Source organism: Glycine soja, chromosome 5 (assembly GCF_004193775.1).
Source record: "Glycine soja cultivar W05 chromosome 5, ASM419377v2, whole genome shotgun sequence".
Lineage (NCBI taxonomy): Eukaryota > Viridiplantae > Streptophyta > Magnoliopsida > Fabales > Fabaceae > Glycine > Glycine soja.
In genome coordinates this window covers 9,454,779-9,462,699 of record NC_041006.1, presented here as the reverse complement: position 1 = coordinate 9,462,699, position 7,921 = coordinate 9,454,779, and positions in this window count along the sequence as shown.

Here is a 7,921-nt window from a genome sequence, read left to right as displayed (position 1 = left end):
AAATATTTCTTGTTTAGTTTTTATATTTGCTCAGTAGAAGCTTTCCATATGAATTTAATGTAAATTTCACTTCAATTTCAAGTAAAAAGGAGAAAAATTTGAAGGTGCAAAAGCTGTTGTCTCGCTAAGCTTGGACCGTGCACTTAGCGAGACTCAACCGCTAAGCGAGACATCAGCCGCTTAGCGAGTGAGATGAATATTGAAGAGAATTTGTCATGTCATCACATGCTCAGCGCATCATCAGCTCGTTCAGCGAGAAGATTGTCTCTTCTGTGCTTAGCGTGAGAATGGCGCTAAGCCAAATTTCACTTACTTGCACTAAGGGCGAAAATGGTAGAGAATGAAAAAAGGAGGTCTGAATAGACTATGTGAGCCTAGTGCTGAACAAAGAGCAGAGGAAAAGTTGAGCAAGGAAGAAAAAGACCTTAACTTTTAGGTAGATTTAAGGTTTAGGAGTGATTCCTAGGTTCCTAAAGGTGGAGGAGACATCCCCACTGCTTTGTAATCTGGTATTTTCTCTGAAACCCTTCTCCTATTTAAGAAAGGTACTCCCTTGTAATGGAGGGCTAGAATCCTTTGTTGGGAAATTCCGCTAAGTGCTTGATGTAAATATTATTACTATCTATTTGAAGTTGTTTTTATGTGTTCAATTTTTCTATTAGTGCTTATGTTATGCATGCTTGTGGCTTGATCACCCATTTTTGTGTAAGGTTAGGGGCTTTAGCATTGGAAAATGTACTGCATCCTTAGAACTGGATAGGGCAGGGCTAGGTTATTGAACTGTTGAACACGGAGTGTGGTATTTTAGTTTTAATCATGTTGTAATTGTAATGTTGTTCGGTTAGGCTAAGTTCAACAAGAGACATCTGAGAACAAAGTTTAATTTGAATTAGGCCAAACTCGCGAGACATCGGTGTTTGGTATTTGTGCCTTTAGCATAGAACACATAAATAATTTCAAGTAGAGAAAAACCCTAATTGCATCAAGTATCTCAGTAGAAGGACCCAACGCTTTTACATATCTGTTTTCACACTCACTTGCTCACAATTACTGCTTTTACTTAGAATAGAATTACTTCTGTTTTTACTTCATGATAATCATTTCTTTACGCAAATGCCTATTTACTGAATGATGTTTTGCCGAGTAAAACAAGTTCCCTGAGTTTGATACTCAGTTCACACCATTTTAATTATTTACTTGACGACCCGGTGCACTTGCCGGTTAGATTTCACATCCACAAAAACAAGTAGTACCAAGATGCGAACATCTATCAATTCAGTGATGAAGGGTATACGTTATTTACCGATAACGACAATCATCAAAGAAACATGAAGAAACTTGGTATACTTTTCACAAAGAGAGGGATGGAAGCACATGCAATGGTAACATCTGACAATGAATTTGGGGAACTTGTCAACAAGTTTTTCAGTGATGTCGTGAAAAAATCTGCCACTCATCATGTTGAACCCTATGATCACCATAATCAAACTTTCACTGTGACCAAAAAAATAAACCCATAGACCTCTAGGGACATTCAGGGTCTACCTAGAAACACAAAAGTGTGATTGTGGAAAGTTTCATGCATTTCACATGCCTTAACAACATGCGATTGTTGCTTATGCACATGTTCGCATAGAACACAAGTCATATGTGTCTCTTGTATACAGGTTGTAAAATATTTTCAATATGTACAACTATTCATTTGGGATATTTCCTGATGAATCAATGTGGCCAGAAAATCCTAAAGATGAATGTTGTCAAGATCCAGGGAAGCGAAGAGATCCCCCTAGTTGTCCAAAATCAAGTCGCATACATACCAAGATGGACATGAGAGAAAGGGGTCACCCAAAAAGATGTAGTATATGTCGAACGGTTGACCATTCGAAAAACAAGTGCCCTAATAAACTAGAGGAGATTAAAGCCAATCACAATAAATTCTCTTGTATTTTATGCTTTTATTGTTGTATTGCATGCTTTTTATTAACTTTTATTTTATTAATTGCCATTTAAGTTCAATCGCAATGTCTTTTTAATAATACTAGTAGTTTTGGTTTACATTAACTTTATCATTAAAGATGATATATTAACTCATAATTAACTAATTATATTATAAAATGTAAAATGTTTTATCAAAAGATAATTAAATTATAAATTTTAATTTTGTTACAAATATTAATGTTATATTATTTGGTTTTATTATTTGTTACTATTTCAAAAGATAAAGATTTACTTGCATTTTGTAAAATAGTGTTTAATTATTTTGCCTAATAATATTTTTTTTAAGAAATAGTCTTTATGTTCGTTTTATGAATTTGAGATGTGATTTTCTTTTTATTGGTGAACAATAAAATCATTCATTGCCAAATCTAAAAGGACTTTACAAAGTGTAAAACTAATTTTTTAAATTTTTAGACACAATTTTCAAGCTTTTCTAAACCGATTCAAGTCCTGATAGCTGTACCATTGTATTCACCAACATGAAAATAATGTAAATGTTGTATTGTTCCTACAAAATAATCTCATATTCATAAGTAGGAGAATGCAAAAAAAAAAAAATCACAAAACTATTAAAGTACAAAACATTTTTTTTGTGTTTTGAGATATCTTTTTTAAACCTTTTAAATCGATTCAAAGATGTGAAACTTATACCATTAAATTCATTTACATTAAAATTGTTGAATTTAACTAATTTTTGAACCATAAAACATTAGAAATATTTAAAAAAAACACACACACACAAAAATCACCCCACAAACAACATTAAAACTAAAATTTTAATTACTTCACTAAGTCAAATTTCATAAATAAAAAACTAAAATAAATATTTTAAAATGTATAAGACCAAAAAATAATAATGAAAAAATAGGGGGAAAAATATTTTTTAATAATTTTTTAAATAAAAAAAAAAGAAAACTGTTAATAAAACCAATAATAAAAATTAAAATAAGGGAAAACCGAATTTTCAACATCTGTGCATAAATTTTATCCGCAAACAAGAAGTGAATTTGGTGGGAGGGAACCCGAATTCACTCTGGAAAAAAAAGGGGGGGAGTATCCATGTATTTAATTTGAAAAGTAGGGCATCTAGGAACGTAATTTGAAGAAAGGTGGCACAAATATAAAAAGGTCGGGCTACGACGTGCACGACACATGACTCTCCATCGTCATAAGTCACTAATCTAATGATTTTTTTTCAGGGTCTTGCTGGTATCCTCAGGAATCAGGATTAAGAAATTAAAAGAAAAATATTTATTATGAAAATCATAAATAACATAATTTTACTTATTTTATAAAAAAAAATCTCTTTTTAATTCCTTAATCACTGCTCCAAAGACATTGATTAGCATTTTTATATAGTTGGATCAAATATTAAATCAAATTGTAAGAGTTGTAATATATATATATATATATATATATATAACTGAAGCTGAAAAAGAAAAGAGAAAAACAATAGTGATAATAAAGCATTTAACAGGGCTGGTCCTAATATTCAATGAGTACATGGTGAATAATTATTTAATTTTTTTTTAGAAATTGGAATTTTATTAATTTTATCATAAATTTTATTACTTTTAATGCTTAAAAAATTAAAAATTTAAAAATTAAAAGGAGTTTTAAAAAAAGGCGGCAAGATAAAGTTATGGTTAAAAAGAATTGAATTTTTTTCCTTCTCACACGATAGTAGTCTGAGTTTTTTAGCCCCTTCAGTTATGGGCCCTAGCAGTCATACTGTATAACAATTATGGGCCCTAGGCCCCATCTTAAACATAAGAGAAAAAAAATTCTAAATTTTTAATATAAGAAAATTTAAATTAATTTTATCTCATTTAATATTATTATCTTTAAAATACCTTCCTTTAATTGAGGTTATAGCCTCAATGATATTTTTTATTTATGATACCAAATTTCAATCAAGAGTAAATTTTAAAAAAAATTAGTTTTTAATTAAGATTGATATAATTAAATGTAGTTAATTCATTTTTTAAATTAACGTGATTTATATTTGAGACAGGAATATATATATATATATATATATATATATATATATATATATATATATATATATATATATATATATATATATATAATTTTCCTTGTCTTAAATAAATTTAAATTCTATCTTCAAAAAGATTCTTTATTTGTTATTTACTCTGTTTCTTATTAATTGACGTTTAAGATTAAATTGAGGTAACCAAGCTAGTTATTAAAACAATTGATTTTAAGGGAATTTGAAATTTTATTTTCTATTTTACCCTTTTTAATTCTCTATTCCCTTTTGATTTACCACATCCACTAACATCTATTAATTTAACTTTTGCATTAAACGTTTCCGAGTGCATTAAACTTCTGCATTAAAAGTTCAAGGATGATTTCTCTCTTTCCACCGCAACCTTCAAATCTAAATTTTCCATTGAAGCACCTCTCTCTTACTATCTCTTTGGTTTACTCCATCTCATTCTTTCTCAACGTAACAATTCATTCACTTCTGTTTGGTCAATAGGTAATAAATGTACCCTTAAACTTTTTAATTATTTATTATCTAATTTATGAAAAATATATAAATAATTAATTGAGACAGGGATTTATTTAAGAAAAAACTAATATTATCTTAAACTGTGAAAATGAAATATAAATATTCCAAAAATCTGATAGCTAAAAAGAAATAAAATAAGTAATTTTTAATTTGGATTGAATAGAATGCATAAATTATTATACATTCTTAACACTTCTCTTTGATTCTCACGGATAAAAAAAAAAACTACTATCACTATCATACCTAATGTTTTACCCGGTCTAATGAGATGAAAATGGACTTAAATTAGTCTTGAAGTCGATGATGTGGTAATTCTTTGAATTAGTTAATAGTAATAATTAGAGTTATGAATTCGGATCAGTCCAACTCCATTTATTGGGCAAGTCCATCACAGCCCAATACATTTAAGCAGTTGTTATTTCTACCTCCGTCTTTTATTAATTCCGTTTTTTTTTAATAATGTCCGTATCTATATTTTGTTTTTCCTAAGCACACCATTTATCACCCAAACTCACCTCCCTTTTTGGCATCGTCAGTTTAATCACGATTCCTATCCAAACCCGTTAGCCCTTCAAGCTCCTACGCATACGCATCCATATACTTATTGTACCCCTACGCTTCCATAGCAAAGCATTACTTATAGAACAACACAATGGTATTAATCATGAAGGTAAAACATTCATCGTCGACTGTTGTCAAAACTAGGAGTAAGCAATCATCTAAGTGTGTCTTTGGATAATCTTCATAATCATGATAGATCATGGTGAGGTGGGTCAAATTTGATTTTGATCAAATTTTATATGTTTGGATTGTTTTCAAAACCATACCCTTAATAGTGTGATATATTATACTTTTCTTATCTATTTTATCAAATTTTGGTATTTTATGAGATATGACTTTATATCAAAAGTTATCATCTTATACACATATTGTCTTAATTTAAATTATGCCTATATAACACTAATTATAATGAAAAAAGTGTATCTTCAAAATCACTTTTTGATTCAAGATATAAAACCCATGTTAGTTATTATATCTTCAAAATCAATCTTGATTCAAAGTATTTAAACAACATTCGTAAAAAAAATCACTTTTTTATAATTATTATTCAAACAAGTATTACTTTAGAATCAATTTGGTGTAATATTAATTTCATTCAAATTAATTTTATCACCATCAATTCAAAATCACACTAAATCTTGAACAAAGTTACAATCATTCCACCAAACACGGAAGTAAAACCTCATTGGGCATAAAAATGATAACAATGTAGATTCAAATTCACAAGTTGTTGAGTATGAAGAAGTGAATTCAGTAAAATATGATTGTAATAATACCTATTTTGTCAAGTAGTTAGTCATGTGGTTTGGGAGATTTGGAGGTTGAAGAGAAAAGAAGGTGGTTTAGAACAAAAGGGATTTGGATCCTCACCTTTTGTACTTTCAATAGGAGAGGTCCTGTTAAGAAATTTCAGCCATTCATTGCATATAAAATATAATCTACAGTGGAGAACAAAAGCTACCAAAGGCCATTGCTTCCCCTTCTTTCCTGTATGTATCGCTACCACCGTCGGTGCAGGAGCAACAACATCATCGTGTTGTGTAGCACAAGCCACCGAGAAGAAAGCACCACCGCATTGCAGCGAGCCAGCGACCAAGAATGGCGGTGCCATAGATCAACGGTGAACTCCTATGCTGATGGCACCACGACTTCACGAGAAGGAGAAATGATTAGTGATACGACGAATTTCAACGGATTCTATTTTAGCCGTAGATTAAATTTCATATTTAATGAACGATCAGGATTCTTAACATGACCTCTCCTGTTGAAAGTACAAAAGGAGAGGATCCAAATCCGAAAAAATCACAGAGATTTGGGAAGATATCCGTTTGAAATGCAGTGTGGGTATATTGATACTGGCTTTCGGAAATTTCTCTTCGGAAGTGTTAAACATACTTCAGGGAGAAAAATACGAAAAGGGAGGCACATTGGTAAGAAATGGGAGGTGTAAACAAGAATTGGCTACATGGTTAAGTCCGGCCAGACTAATTAAATTAAATAACGTACTAAAACTTTCCTAGTTTAGCTCAAAGATATGGTGGGATGGGTGCCGAATGGATTGATCCATGATGAGCCACTCATTTTTTTAAAATATAAAAAATAAAAATTATTGAAATAAGCTAATTGTATATATCAAATTAATCGAATATTTTAACTATTATAAACTAAAATAAAAAAAATTAGCTACCATTTTTTTGTTTCATAAAATAGAAAAATCTAATGCATAACAATAAAAATAAAATGAAGGGTATCACTTAACGATTACTCACAAAAAAAAAAATACAATAACAATTAGAAGAACATGAAAGATCCAACCAGGTGTAGTTCAATTGATAATATATTCTTAGTTTGTTGTTAAGGACCTAAATTTCATCCTTGCATAATGCATTTTGGGGGAGAAATGAGAAACTTTTGTGATCAAGGATTAATCTCAAAAAGAATTTTTTTTTTATAAATATTAGGAATGGGATTTTATTTATTATTTTTATTCCATTTCTCATAAAATATTTCTTATATAATATTTATGATATTGTTAATTGTAATATCTTAAAAATTTGAAACAAATAATAAATCTTTAAAAGATAAACTAAATTATTATTTCCTAAACGAAATATATCAAGCGTATTCTCATGTCTTTAGGCAGTTGGCTTTCCTCCGTTTGATGAGTGCTTCTCTTCATTACAACTTTTAATAAAGATGATGTATGAGTATTTATCATTTTTTTTCATAAAAACTTATAATGTTAATCAATAAAATATGATGAAGCTCCATAATATATCTTCTTTTTTATATAAATTTATATTTTTACACAAAAATACAAAATAATCCATGACTGGTATCAAAGCTTACAAAATAACCCAAGAGATTTGTTTATATTAATTTAAAGTTGATTAAATAATATTCTATTACATTACATTTTTTATTAGATTGGTTAAAAAAGGATGAATTTTCAATTTTTAAATTGATTGGATAATATTTTATTAGATTAGTTAAATTTTCAAATGTTATTAAAGCCATCAATTTTATTGTTATATACAAGGTTGTCAAACTCGCAATTCTCCATAAACTCATAAAGGTCTCCTAAACTCGACTAGTAGAATCAACTCATAAGAGTTTACTCAATAAAAAAATATATTAATATTATTATATATAAAATCATAACTAAATATTTCAACCCTAAAATAAAGCAAAACAACAAACTTTAACAATAATTCAATAAACTAATATAATTCATGTTGGACCAACGGCCTCAATAACTTAAGAGGAATAAGCTTAGAATACAGAAGAAGCAACAATCAATTTAATAATATTATTTAAACATGCAAA